The following is a 10,589-nucleotide window of genomic DNA, read 5'->3' as shown; positions in this document are numbered from 1 at the left end:
GCCCATGCAAGGAAGCTATGTTCCAAGTATGAATAGGTTCAAAACTTTGCAAGTTGCACCAACTGAAAACTTTAATCAACTGTCCACAGACGACGACACCGGGGGTATAGCATTAGCTCTCCAGGACTCCGTCCCGGCGAGCTAACAAGCAAAAGCGTAGCAATTTGAAGAATTATTTATCCACCCATACTCTCCGATGACACTTACCACAAATGGTTTTACACAGCCGCGATTTGGCGAAAGCTATTTTTGCGCACTTTTCCTTCAGATTCATCTTTGCCATAATCTTATTACTCAGGGAGCTGAAAATAGACATATATAGATAGATAGATAGTTATATGTGAATCAATAGAGATACAGACAGAAAGACAGATGAAGATAGGCAGACAAAGTACATGTTTAAAATGTTTTAAATAGATACCACTAAATGCAAATTTGGTAAAATTATTTTATTTAATTTAATAAAATTTAAAGCTTAAAACAGTGTTTAAGTTCAGTACGGACACAAAATGATAGATCGCTTGTCGGATAAGACAGAGGGTCATTTAATTGAAGTATAATATATAGTGAAATGCTTTGGGAGGAAAAATCAAGGTCAGGTAAGACAGGAAGTCGTTAAATTCAGAGGGTCATGCACTCAGGCAGGTTAGACTGTACTTAGGCAGACATGGACTTTTTTCTCATGTCTGTTGCATCCACTCCCCCAAGCCTTCTGAAATCCCTTTTCTGAAATGACAAGATTACTTTCATAAAAATCTTAACAACACTGTGATATCAAGAAGTAGCTAGTTTAGACCATTTTGTTCTCAACAACTATCAGTTTTATGATTAAATACATGCAACTACTAAAATTACAAAAAAGTACAAAGCATCTATTCACATTAAATAAATATAAATGTAAATCGTAATACAATTAATATTGGAGAGTCTGACTTACTTGATACATAAATACCAATACACCCTCTTTTCTGTTTATTCAAATCCAAGATATTACATGTACATGATCGTTCATCCTTTAAGACTTACTAGGGTTGCTCTTTCCATCTCATCGTCCGGCCAACCTTTCCTCTAGTATGTCAAACTCCTCCACTGTGTCGACAGGGGTTGGTGGGGTTGATGATCCATCAGGGGCAATGGCCAGCAGCATGGTGTCCCTGATGGAAAGCAGCAGCTTGATCACACCTTTCTGGAATTCTGAAGAACAAAAGATATATATATATATATTACATGTATATTCTGCTTAAATTATAACAAATTTACTATTTACTAGAATATACAAAACAATTTTGTTGCAATTGAACCAAGATTCATGGATATATTATAAAGATACACATTTTAATTTCAACTGTTTTTTTTTCTCGAGTATGTTAATATTTGCGGTGGAAAGGTTAGAACTCAAAACAAACAAGGGACAAGTCTCAAAACGGTGTTTCGGATGTTATTGCACGAATAAAAATTTTTCCATTTTCATATTCGGATTTCAGTTATGTGAAAAATATAATCAAGAATTTGCTTACTCAACACACTCGGCACATACACAGGCAATTGAAATTGTGGCTCTCTCTCTGATACCAATTCTGGGGTTATTCGAGGAGAATTTGAGGTATGCATGCTACTTACTCGCTTCTGGAAGAGGGTATCTGTCGTCAGCAGAGCAAAATCTTTTTGTTGAAGGCCGTGAACTTTCAGATGCCGCTCTGGACCTTTTTCGAGCAGGAGTCTCCCCTCCAATCCCTGACTTGCTACACCTATCCTCTAATAGTCCTCCCCTNGGCATCAGGTTTTAGCTTGCTGCTTCGACCTTGCCATCCAACACAAGCTGCTATATTGTGTGGCACAAAAAAGCACTCTGGTGCGAAATGGTCCCCACATAGCCTCGTGTGTTTCGTGGGCACCCAGCCCTTTCTGCTGATTTTTGCAAGCCAGACATCCTTTATTTTATTTTCTGTTGGCAATCTGTGAAAACTCTTTGCTTCTTTTCCTGCCCCAGACCCATTACGACACCCTACAGCACAACAGTATACCATTTTCAACACGGCGATTGTACTGTAAAGCAGTAGGAAAGTCAACCGGAATGTCATTCCTGACGTCATATCCTGTTTAAATTCGGATTTCTCACGGAAGCACACGAAGCTCCAGTGGAATTCACAAGGTCGAAAGTTAAACTTAAAATAATGTTTTATTATGTTTTAATCAACTGTTGAGGCAGAGTAACCACCAATTATAAACACATGTAAGTAATTGTTACGTCATTAATGCGTTAAATTCCACTTTGCCTGTGACCTTTAATCAAGGGAGTACTTAATTTCAACGGATATATATACTCTAAAGATCACAGAACACGAATCCATTTATTGGCACCTTGAAAGGATAGCTCAATTATGCCTCTGAATCTAGTAAAATTGTGAATTGTTTTGACAAATCTAGTAAAAGCGTGAGTTGTCTCGACCAATCAGATTCTCCGCTCGTCCTCTCCCCGGTCCTACTACAAATGACATAATGGCTGCTATGCATGAACAACATTCTAGTACATCGTCAATTTGTTTAATTTATCTCTGCAGCCAGTGTCAACACTCCAGTGTCAATTCTTTTTCTCAGAAAATCTGGGAGAAGGTTTGCGAGTGTGCACTAGCATAGATAGATCTTCATGGGGAGGAAAAACGAGTGGCAGATAAACTTCATGACCTGTGGAGTGTGGTTAGTCCAGTTCAGTGATGTTAACTTGTCATACGGTTATCATCGCTCATGAATGTTATTCACGATTTACATACAAAACCAATGTGGGACGAGCTAAAAAAACGCATTTCTGTACTATCGAAAAGAGCCAATACAAGTGCAAGTGTCGATTTCCGTTCTGGTGGTTGTGATGAAGATGAAGGATTCAACACCCCACAAGCCAAGTGAGCTCTCCGTCTTAGGCTACTCTTAGATCTTCTGAAGTTGTGTCAACTACCTATAAAACACGGGTGAAACATGTTCCCCCCACCTTGTCCATCATATGCAAAAACGAAACTGTGTTTTCAAAGTTCTAAGCATTCTACTCGGCAGAAGGATAAGCTTGTTCATGCTGATACAGTAGATGCTGGTGATTAGTCAGGATGGGGCATATCACCATCACCCGGTCTTTAGAAGCTTTTTAATATGCCCATCCTTCTGTTTGGAAACTTCTTCAGAGGGAGGTAGAATACATAGTTTCAAGTCATTTGCTATATATGCCCTGGCAGCAAGTTCTTACTTTGTCCCTGTCGCTGGACCGTAGTAGTACTAGTGGTACTAAGCCCCCGCTTCCAGCAGCATTTGTTTATCCACCTTGTCCTTTTACCTGATGATGTTTCAAGATGGCGGCAGGACTTTCGATCAGGGGCCGGTTTCACGAAGCGTACTTAAGTATTGAATCGTGATTAAATCATTAATCATGATTAACTTCTCGTACTTAAATTAAAGTGACTGTTTCACGAAGCGTAATTAACTTTAATCATGATTAAGTTAATCACAATATTTAATTCTACTCAGGAGCATGATTAAATCCACTAATCATAATTAGTTGCTAGTACTAGAACTTAGAAGTAGGTAGTACTAGTATATTAGGTACGTTGCAGATTTTCCAATTGGAAATTTTACTTCAATTTTTCCCAAGGAAATTTAAATTATCTAAGATTTGCTGTACTACTTCAATCATTATAGTTACAAATTAATTCCTTTCATGTACCGAACTTGAAGATATTTTTGGCGTATTGGTCCGCCATATTGAATACCGTGTAATTTGTTTAGACTGGTACTCGCTCCCACCTCGATTACTCGATTCCCATCGAGTAACTAAGCCGAGAGGGAGCGAGTACCAGTCTATTCATGTTGATGTCGGCTAATTATGTGATTAGTTAAATATGTACTTAAATCGCTTCGTGAAACAGATTTTGAGTATGATTAACTAATCATAATTACGGGAAGTTAAATATGATTAGTGATTTAATCATACTTAAGTTAAGTACGCTTCGTGAAACCGGCCCCTGGCTTATATATATATATATATGTATATATATGTATATGTATATATATATATACGTGTGTGTGGAACTCATGGTGTCACCGTGAAGGTGAAAATGGAACTAATGCAAGAGTATGCCTTATTAAACAATGTATAACAGTATTGGAAATCAGCTTTTCAAAAGCTTTGCAAGACTATGATCAGCTTGTACTGTAATGCCTGACTGACTGACATGCATAAATGTTACCTGAGTACATAGGAGTCAACCATCTCATGGTGGCTACTGTTGACAATGGAGCACTTGACCTTTGCTAGCATCTTCTCCCATTCTGACCTATACAGACATAAGCATATCAATATAAGCAGGCTTCTCCCTACGTTGCGCAAACGGGGAGCGCCCGCCCCGTTTGGGGAAACTCCCGCCACCTCCCCGTTTCAATCGTTGCGCCACGTTTAAATTATTTCCGCCCCGTTTAAAAAAAAAATATTTTTTAATGGGAATGGCTACATGAGGAACAGGCCGAGTGAGTCAGCTTTGGAGGCACTGCTGCTACTGGCAATTGAGGGGCCACCTCGCAAGAATACCCATTCGACCCACTGGCAGCAGAACAAGTCCGCACCTGCAGCTACAGCACACACGCCATCTATTGACTATATATAACAACGTTATATATAGTTGTATAGTAGTTATAGTTGTTATAGTAGCTATAGTTGCTACAGTAGTTATATATAACTATATATATGTTGTTATATATAGTCAATAGATGCGTGTGTGTTGTAGCTGCAGGTGCGGACTTGTTCTTGCTGCCAGTGACTCGACAGGCCCCGGACCCCCTAGTTTTCCCTCCCCCTCCCCCTCCTCCTCCCCCTCCCCTCCCCCCTCCCCCTGTTTCAATTTCATCCTGAGGAGAACCCTGATAAGCATTATATTACGAAGCAAATAACATACAGGGATTTGGGGATGGGTGAGAGGTTCAGAATAATTTTTACTACCAGATTTTGTCTTTAGTCAAGGTTCGCGAACGCGAGAATTTCGTCAGTCTTTGTGTGATTCGCGTGACACAGCTCGGTTACGACAGAGACAGTATGTTTTTATAACAAGTGAACACGTAGTTGAAGTTGTAGTTGTTGAAAGAGAAACAAGATGAAAGCTGTTGGATGTGTATTGGTGCTGTGAAAGTGTGAAATCCAGCGAGCGTCGAGCGAATTTTGCGATCGCGCTTCTCTACCTGTTATATATATTAGTGTAAGCATGCAACAGTGCACGCCGCGAGAGCAATGGCGCGGCAATGTATATGGTGGACGTAGGATTTGGACGGAATTTACAGGAAACTGCATGTCGGCAATAATAGGTGAAAGAGCTAGAGTATAGAAACATTAAGAATTTGGTAGTAAATAGATTTCGTATTTAGTTAGCATATATTTTATTGAAACGCTTCAAGTGCCTGAGGCTGTGGTCGCTGCCAGTGTGTCTTGGCCTTCAGTGAAGACAGCAGTAGAAACCAACGTGGAAAAATATTAATTTTGGGCGACTCAATAGTCAGACAGACAGTAAAGACAGTAAGTAACAATGGAGAAAGGAGGGATAGGTGTGTATTAACATTTGGAGGGGCTGGGGCACAGGATATAGAAGAAAGGCTAGACAGAGTAGTTAGTCGGGAAATAGTTCGGGAACAGTAATTATGCATGTTGGGTAAATGATGCTTTAAATAAGAAATTAGAAGAAGCTAGACAAGGCTTCTGCAATTAGCAAGGAGTGCAAGTGAAAAAACCAAAGGAAAACTCATCATATCGGGACTGCTAACCTGCTTCAAGCCGAACCGTAACCACCTGAACCAGAAGATAATGTCGCTGAACAGGACACTGGAGATCTTCTGCATGGCAAACAACGCAACGTACCTCGACAACTAGAGGTACTTCATGGATAGGACCCAGCTGGCATTTCAACATTGTTTCAACGTTGAATTAACGTTGAACCTCAACGTTGAATTATCGTTGGATTACCTGTCGGATTTGAAAATATAATCAACGTTGATATACCGACGTTGGTTCAACGTTAAAATAACGACGTTGTTTCACCGTTGAAATACCGACGTTGTTTCACCGTTGAAATACCGACGTTGTTTCACAGTTGAAATACCGACGTTGGTTCAACGTTGAAATACCGACGTTGTTTCACCGTTGAAATACGACGTTGATTCACAGTTGAAATACCGATGTTGGTTCAAACATTGAAATACCGACGTTGTTTCACCGTTGAAATCATGACGTTGTTTCAACGTCGCGCATCACCGACCTTGTTTCAACGTGAATTACGACGTTTCAAGAATTACCGTCCTTGATTACCGTATTTGCAAATCCAAAAGGTTACTCAACCTTAGTCAACGTTGTTTCAATGTTGCATCCACTCCTCATCACAGCACTCCTCATTGAATGTTGTATAAATCATATTATTACGTTATTACACAGAGAGAGAAGTGCACTACAGATCTATTAAACAGTAGATTGAATTGGCAGTTAGGATCCTGAAAGTGTAGAATACATATGTATGATGACCGAGAAGGCCATGGCCGGACAGTGGAGGTAGGCCATTTCTATCGATCGCCAGCTAGGAGTGGCGTTGGCTTAAGTCAGACTGCAGGATTCAGACAGCTTCAAATAAAAAAAACACAATTTGTTCAGTCATAATTCCTTTAATTATTTAAAAAAAATTTCTTCCAATTAATTCGTTTGTTTACTATCTCTTTCTTCGACCCCCACCACCCAGACGTTCCGGGGCGCACTTCAGATACTTCGCCATGTCACCATGATTCTGGATTCATTGGTATTTCTGTGGCAGTCGATGACAATCTCTGGAAAACATAAGAGAAATATGTTTTGAAGCCTTTGATTTCAAAATGACATGGTAACTAAAATAAAATTTAAAAAGACAAACACAAAACAAAAAATATTTAAATTATACTATATTAATATGATTAATATGACTGGTTTGCAAGCTGATTATAAACAAGTTCAGACCTTCATCCAGTGGAACTTGCATATAAAAACAGTATAATACCTTCCTAATGCAAGTCAAATAATACACGTAATTCATTTACTTCATACATGTATGAGGAAAAAAGTAAACAAGAGTTGTTAGAAGACAACGTAGCTTGCTGCGGGGATATAACAATTTATAAACGGCATCAATCAGTATATACATGCACATAAAAATTCCAAAACATTGTGAGTTATGGGCAGTATTAAAGTTTTTCTAAGTTTGATTAAAGTTTTCTTCACGTGTGACCCCTTCCAAGGTCAAATCACATGATGTAAGCATGTTGGTGGGGTAGACAAATGCCCATGCAAGGAAGCTATGTTCAAGTATGAATAGGTTCAAAACTTTGCAAGTTGCACCAACTGAAAACTTTAATCAACTGTCCACAGACGACGACACCGGGGGTATAGCATTAGCTCTCCAGGACTCCGTCCCGGCGAGCTAACATTGTAACAAGCAAAAGCGTAGCATTTGAAGAATTATTTATCCACCCATACTCTCTGATGACACTTACCACAGATGATTTTACACAGCCGCGATTTGGCGAAAGCTATTTTTGCGCACTTTCCTTCAGTTCATCTTGCCATAATCTTATTACTCAGGGAGCTGAAAATAGACATATATAGATAGATAGATAGATAGATATGTGTGAATCAATAGATATACAGACAGAAAGACAGATGAAGATAGGCAGACAGAGTACATGTTTAAAATGTTTTAAATAGATACCACTAAATGCAAATAATTTGGTAAAATAATTTAATTTAATTAAATTAAATTTAAAGCTTCAAACAGTGTTTAAGTTCAGTACGGACACAAATGATAGGTCTCGATCTTGTCGGATAAGACAGAGGGTCGTTTAATTGAGGTATAATATATATAGTGAAATGCTTTGGGAGGAAAAATCAAGGTCAGATAAGACAGGAAGTCGCTAAATTCAGATGGTCACTCAGGCAGGTTAGACTGTACTTACACAGACATGGACTTTTTTATCATGTCTGTTGCATCCACTCCCCCAAGCCTTCTGAAATACCTTTTCTGAAATGACAAGATTGCTTGCATAAAAATCTTAACAACACTGTTGATATCAAGAAGTAGTTTAGACCATTTTGTTCTCAACAACTATCAGTTTTATGATTAAATACATGCAACTACTAAAAGTACAACAAAGTACAAAGCATCTATTCACATTAAATAAATATAAATGTAAATCCTAATACAATATTGGAGAGTCTGAATTACTTGATACATAAATACAAAATACACCCTCCTTTCTGTTTATTTAAATCCAAGATATTACATGTACATGATCGTTAATCCTTTAAGACTTACTAGGGTTGATCTTTCCATCTCATCGTCCAACCTTTCCTCTAGTATGTCAAACTCCTCCTCCGTGTTGACAGGGGTTGGTGGGGTGCTGACCATCAGGGCAATGTCCAGCAGCATGGTGTCCCTGATGGAAAGCAGCAGCTTGATCACACCTTTCTGGAATTCTGAAGAACAAAAGATATATATATATATATATTACATGCATATTCTGCTTAAATGATAACAAATTTACTATTTACTAGAATATACAAAACAATTTTTTGCAATTGAGCCAAGATTCATGGATATACAAAGATACACCTTTTCAACTGTTTTTTTTCTCTCGAGTATGTTAATATTTGCGGTGGAAAGGTTAGAACTCAAAACAAACAAGGTACAAGTCTCAAAACGGTGTTTCGGATGTTATTGAATAAAAAAATTTCAATTTTCATATTCAGATTTCAGCTATGTGAAAAATATAATCAAGAATTTGCTTACTCAACACACTCGGCAATTGAAATTGTGGCTCTCTCTCTGATACCATTATTCTGGGGTTATTCGAAGAGAATTTGAGGTATGCATGCTACTTACTCGCTTCTGAAAGAGCTGGGGTATCTGTCGTCAGCAGAGCAAAATCTTTTTGTTGAAGGCCGTGAACTTTCAGATGCCGCTCTGGACCTTTTTCGAGCAGGAGTCTCCCCTCCAATCCCTGACTTGCTACACCTATCCTCTAATAGTCCTCCCTCTTTGTCCTGCATGTGAGGTTGAACTAGCAGGGGTTCTAACCCTATCTACACTGCTGTTTCTGCATCCTGAGCCACTAAATGTTAAAAAACTATCTAAACTTCTCTGAGTCTCCCTGCGTCTAGGTGTTATAAATCTATATACACTGTCGCGCTCTGAACCACCACTATGCGATCTATCCCTTCCTACATGTATACTCCTAGACTTTGACCCTGTCCTGCGCCCTGAACGACCACTATGCACTATATCCCTTCCTATACTCCTAGACTTTGACCTGTCCCTGCGCCAGGGCGCCACCCACCACCCCACCAACCACCCACCACTATGCACTATATCCCTTTCTATACTCCTAGACTTTGACCTGTCCCTGCGCCCTGAATGACCACTATGCACTCTATCTCTTCCTATACTCCCAGACTTTGACCTATCCCTCCGCCCTGAACCACCACTATGCACTATATCCCTTCCTATACTCCTAGACTTTGACATGTCCCTCCACCCTGAGCTAAGCACTGGAATCTATCTTCTACACTTCTAGATTTTGACCGGTCCTGGTGTCCCGAACTACCACGAAGTGTATACCTATCTACACTCCTAGATTTGGACCAGTCCCTGCTTCCTGAACTACATCTACAATAGCGTGCGTCTCCCTGCTAACACCCACACTACTCCTGTCCTCTATTCTTTTACTCTCCCCTCTTATCTGTTCTGGCGCTGCATTAACTTTTGTTGGAACACATGGAAGGGATACCTCTTCTGTTAAAAAGCAAATATTGTACGTATGATTTCTCATGTAGAGTAATGCGTGATGCATTCTCCAATATATGCAATGGGTGATCACTTTTGAAATTCACATTCTAGTTTTATTGTTAAACTAGTGGAGGATCAATTATTTTTTCTGCATATTTAATATTATACATAAAATACCAAACCCAATTCTTAACATTTATATATCAAGTAGTAAAACAAATTTGACCGAGGCATTTAGCATCAAACTGATCCAAATCCTCAGCCCTGGATATTATATTTTACACTGGTGTTGGTCTTTTCTTTCGTAGCTTGACTAATTAATAAGACTACCGGAACACATGCTTCCATATGACAGTAATAAGATTGTCCTTAATAGAATATAAAAATATATATATCCCTATTTCGGGCACTTGACAGGAAAAGATCACTCAAGAAATCATACTGTTTGTATAAGTTATTTATACATTACCTTAATAAGGCAGCCACTTATTCAAGTTGACTAGTTCTGATAACCCATCAATGAGTGTAGGTCATAAGAACGTTTTATACATAATTTACTGTGCATGAGCAAATATCTGAACTACTTGATTTGAATGAGCAGTTACTACTGTAAATTATTACTCACCTTCCAGTACCTTTCCATCAGAAACTTGCTTTGTCTTTTCTATATCTTCACTAAAAGATACATCACCTGAATACAACAAAATAAAAATAAAAACTAGCAGAATTGTGTATGTACATGTATATGCAGTGCGGACGACAGGA

At 38.9% G+C, this 10,589-nt stretch overlaps 2 long non-coding RNA genes across 3 annotated transcripts; both read right to left on the bottom strand.

Moving 5' to 3' along the window:
* Positions 1-200: 200 nt before the first annotated feature.
* Positions 201-9,596, bottom strand: LOC106811684. Of its 2 annotated transcripts, XR_001394189.1 has the most exons (4): positions 8,922-9,596; positions 1,027-1,194; positions 658-726; positions 201-302 (listed from the first exon to the last, which is right to left on the bottom strand). It is a non-coding gene; the product is annotated as an uncharacterized LOC106811684 (long non-coding RNA). The 2 variants fall into 2 exon arrangements; XR_001394188.1 differs by lacking the exons at positions 201-302; positions 658-726; positions 1,027-1,194 and adding an exon at positions 8,444-8,515 and having other exon boundaries at positions 8,922-9,348; positions 9,436-9,596.
* Positions 6,659-7,622, bottom strand: LOC106811685. Its single transcript, XR_001394190.1, has 2 exons — positions 7,537-7,622; positions 6,659-6,837 (listed from the first exon to the last, which is right to left on the bottom strand). It is a non-coding gene; the product is annotated as an uncharacterized LOC106811685 (long non-coding RNA).
* Positions 9,597-10,589: the final 993 nt, after the last annotated feature.

The sequence above is a fragment of the Priapulus caudatus genome, unplaced genomic scaffold (assembly GCF_000485595.1).
Source record: "Priapulus caudatus unplaced genomic scaffold, Priapulus_caudatus-5.0.1 Scaffold563, whole genome shotgun sequence".
Classification (NCBI taxonomy): Eukaryota; Metazoa; Priapulida; class Priapulimorpha; order Priapulimorphida; family Priapulidae; genus Priapulus; species Priapulus caudatus.
The sequence above is the reverse complement of the archived record's forward strand: the minus strand, read 5'-3'. Positions and strand labels throughout refer to the sequence as shown.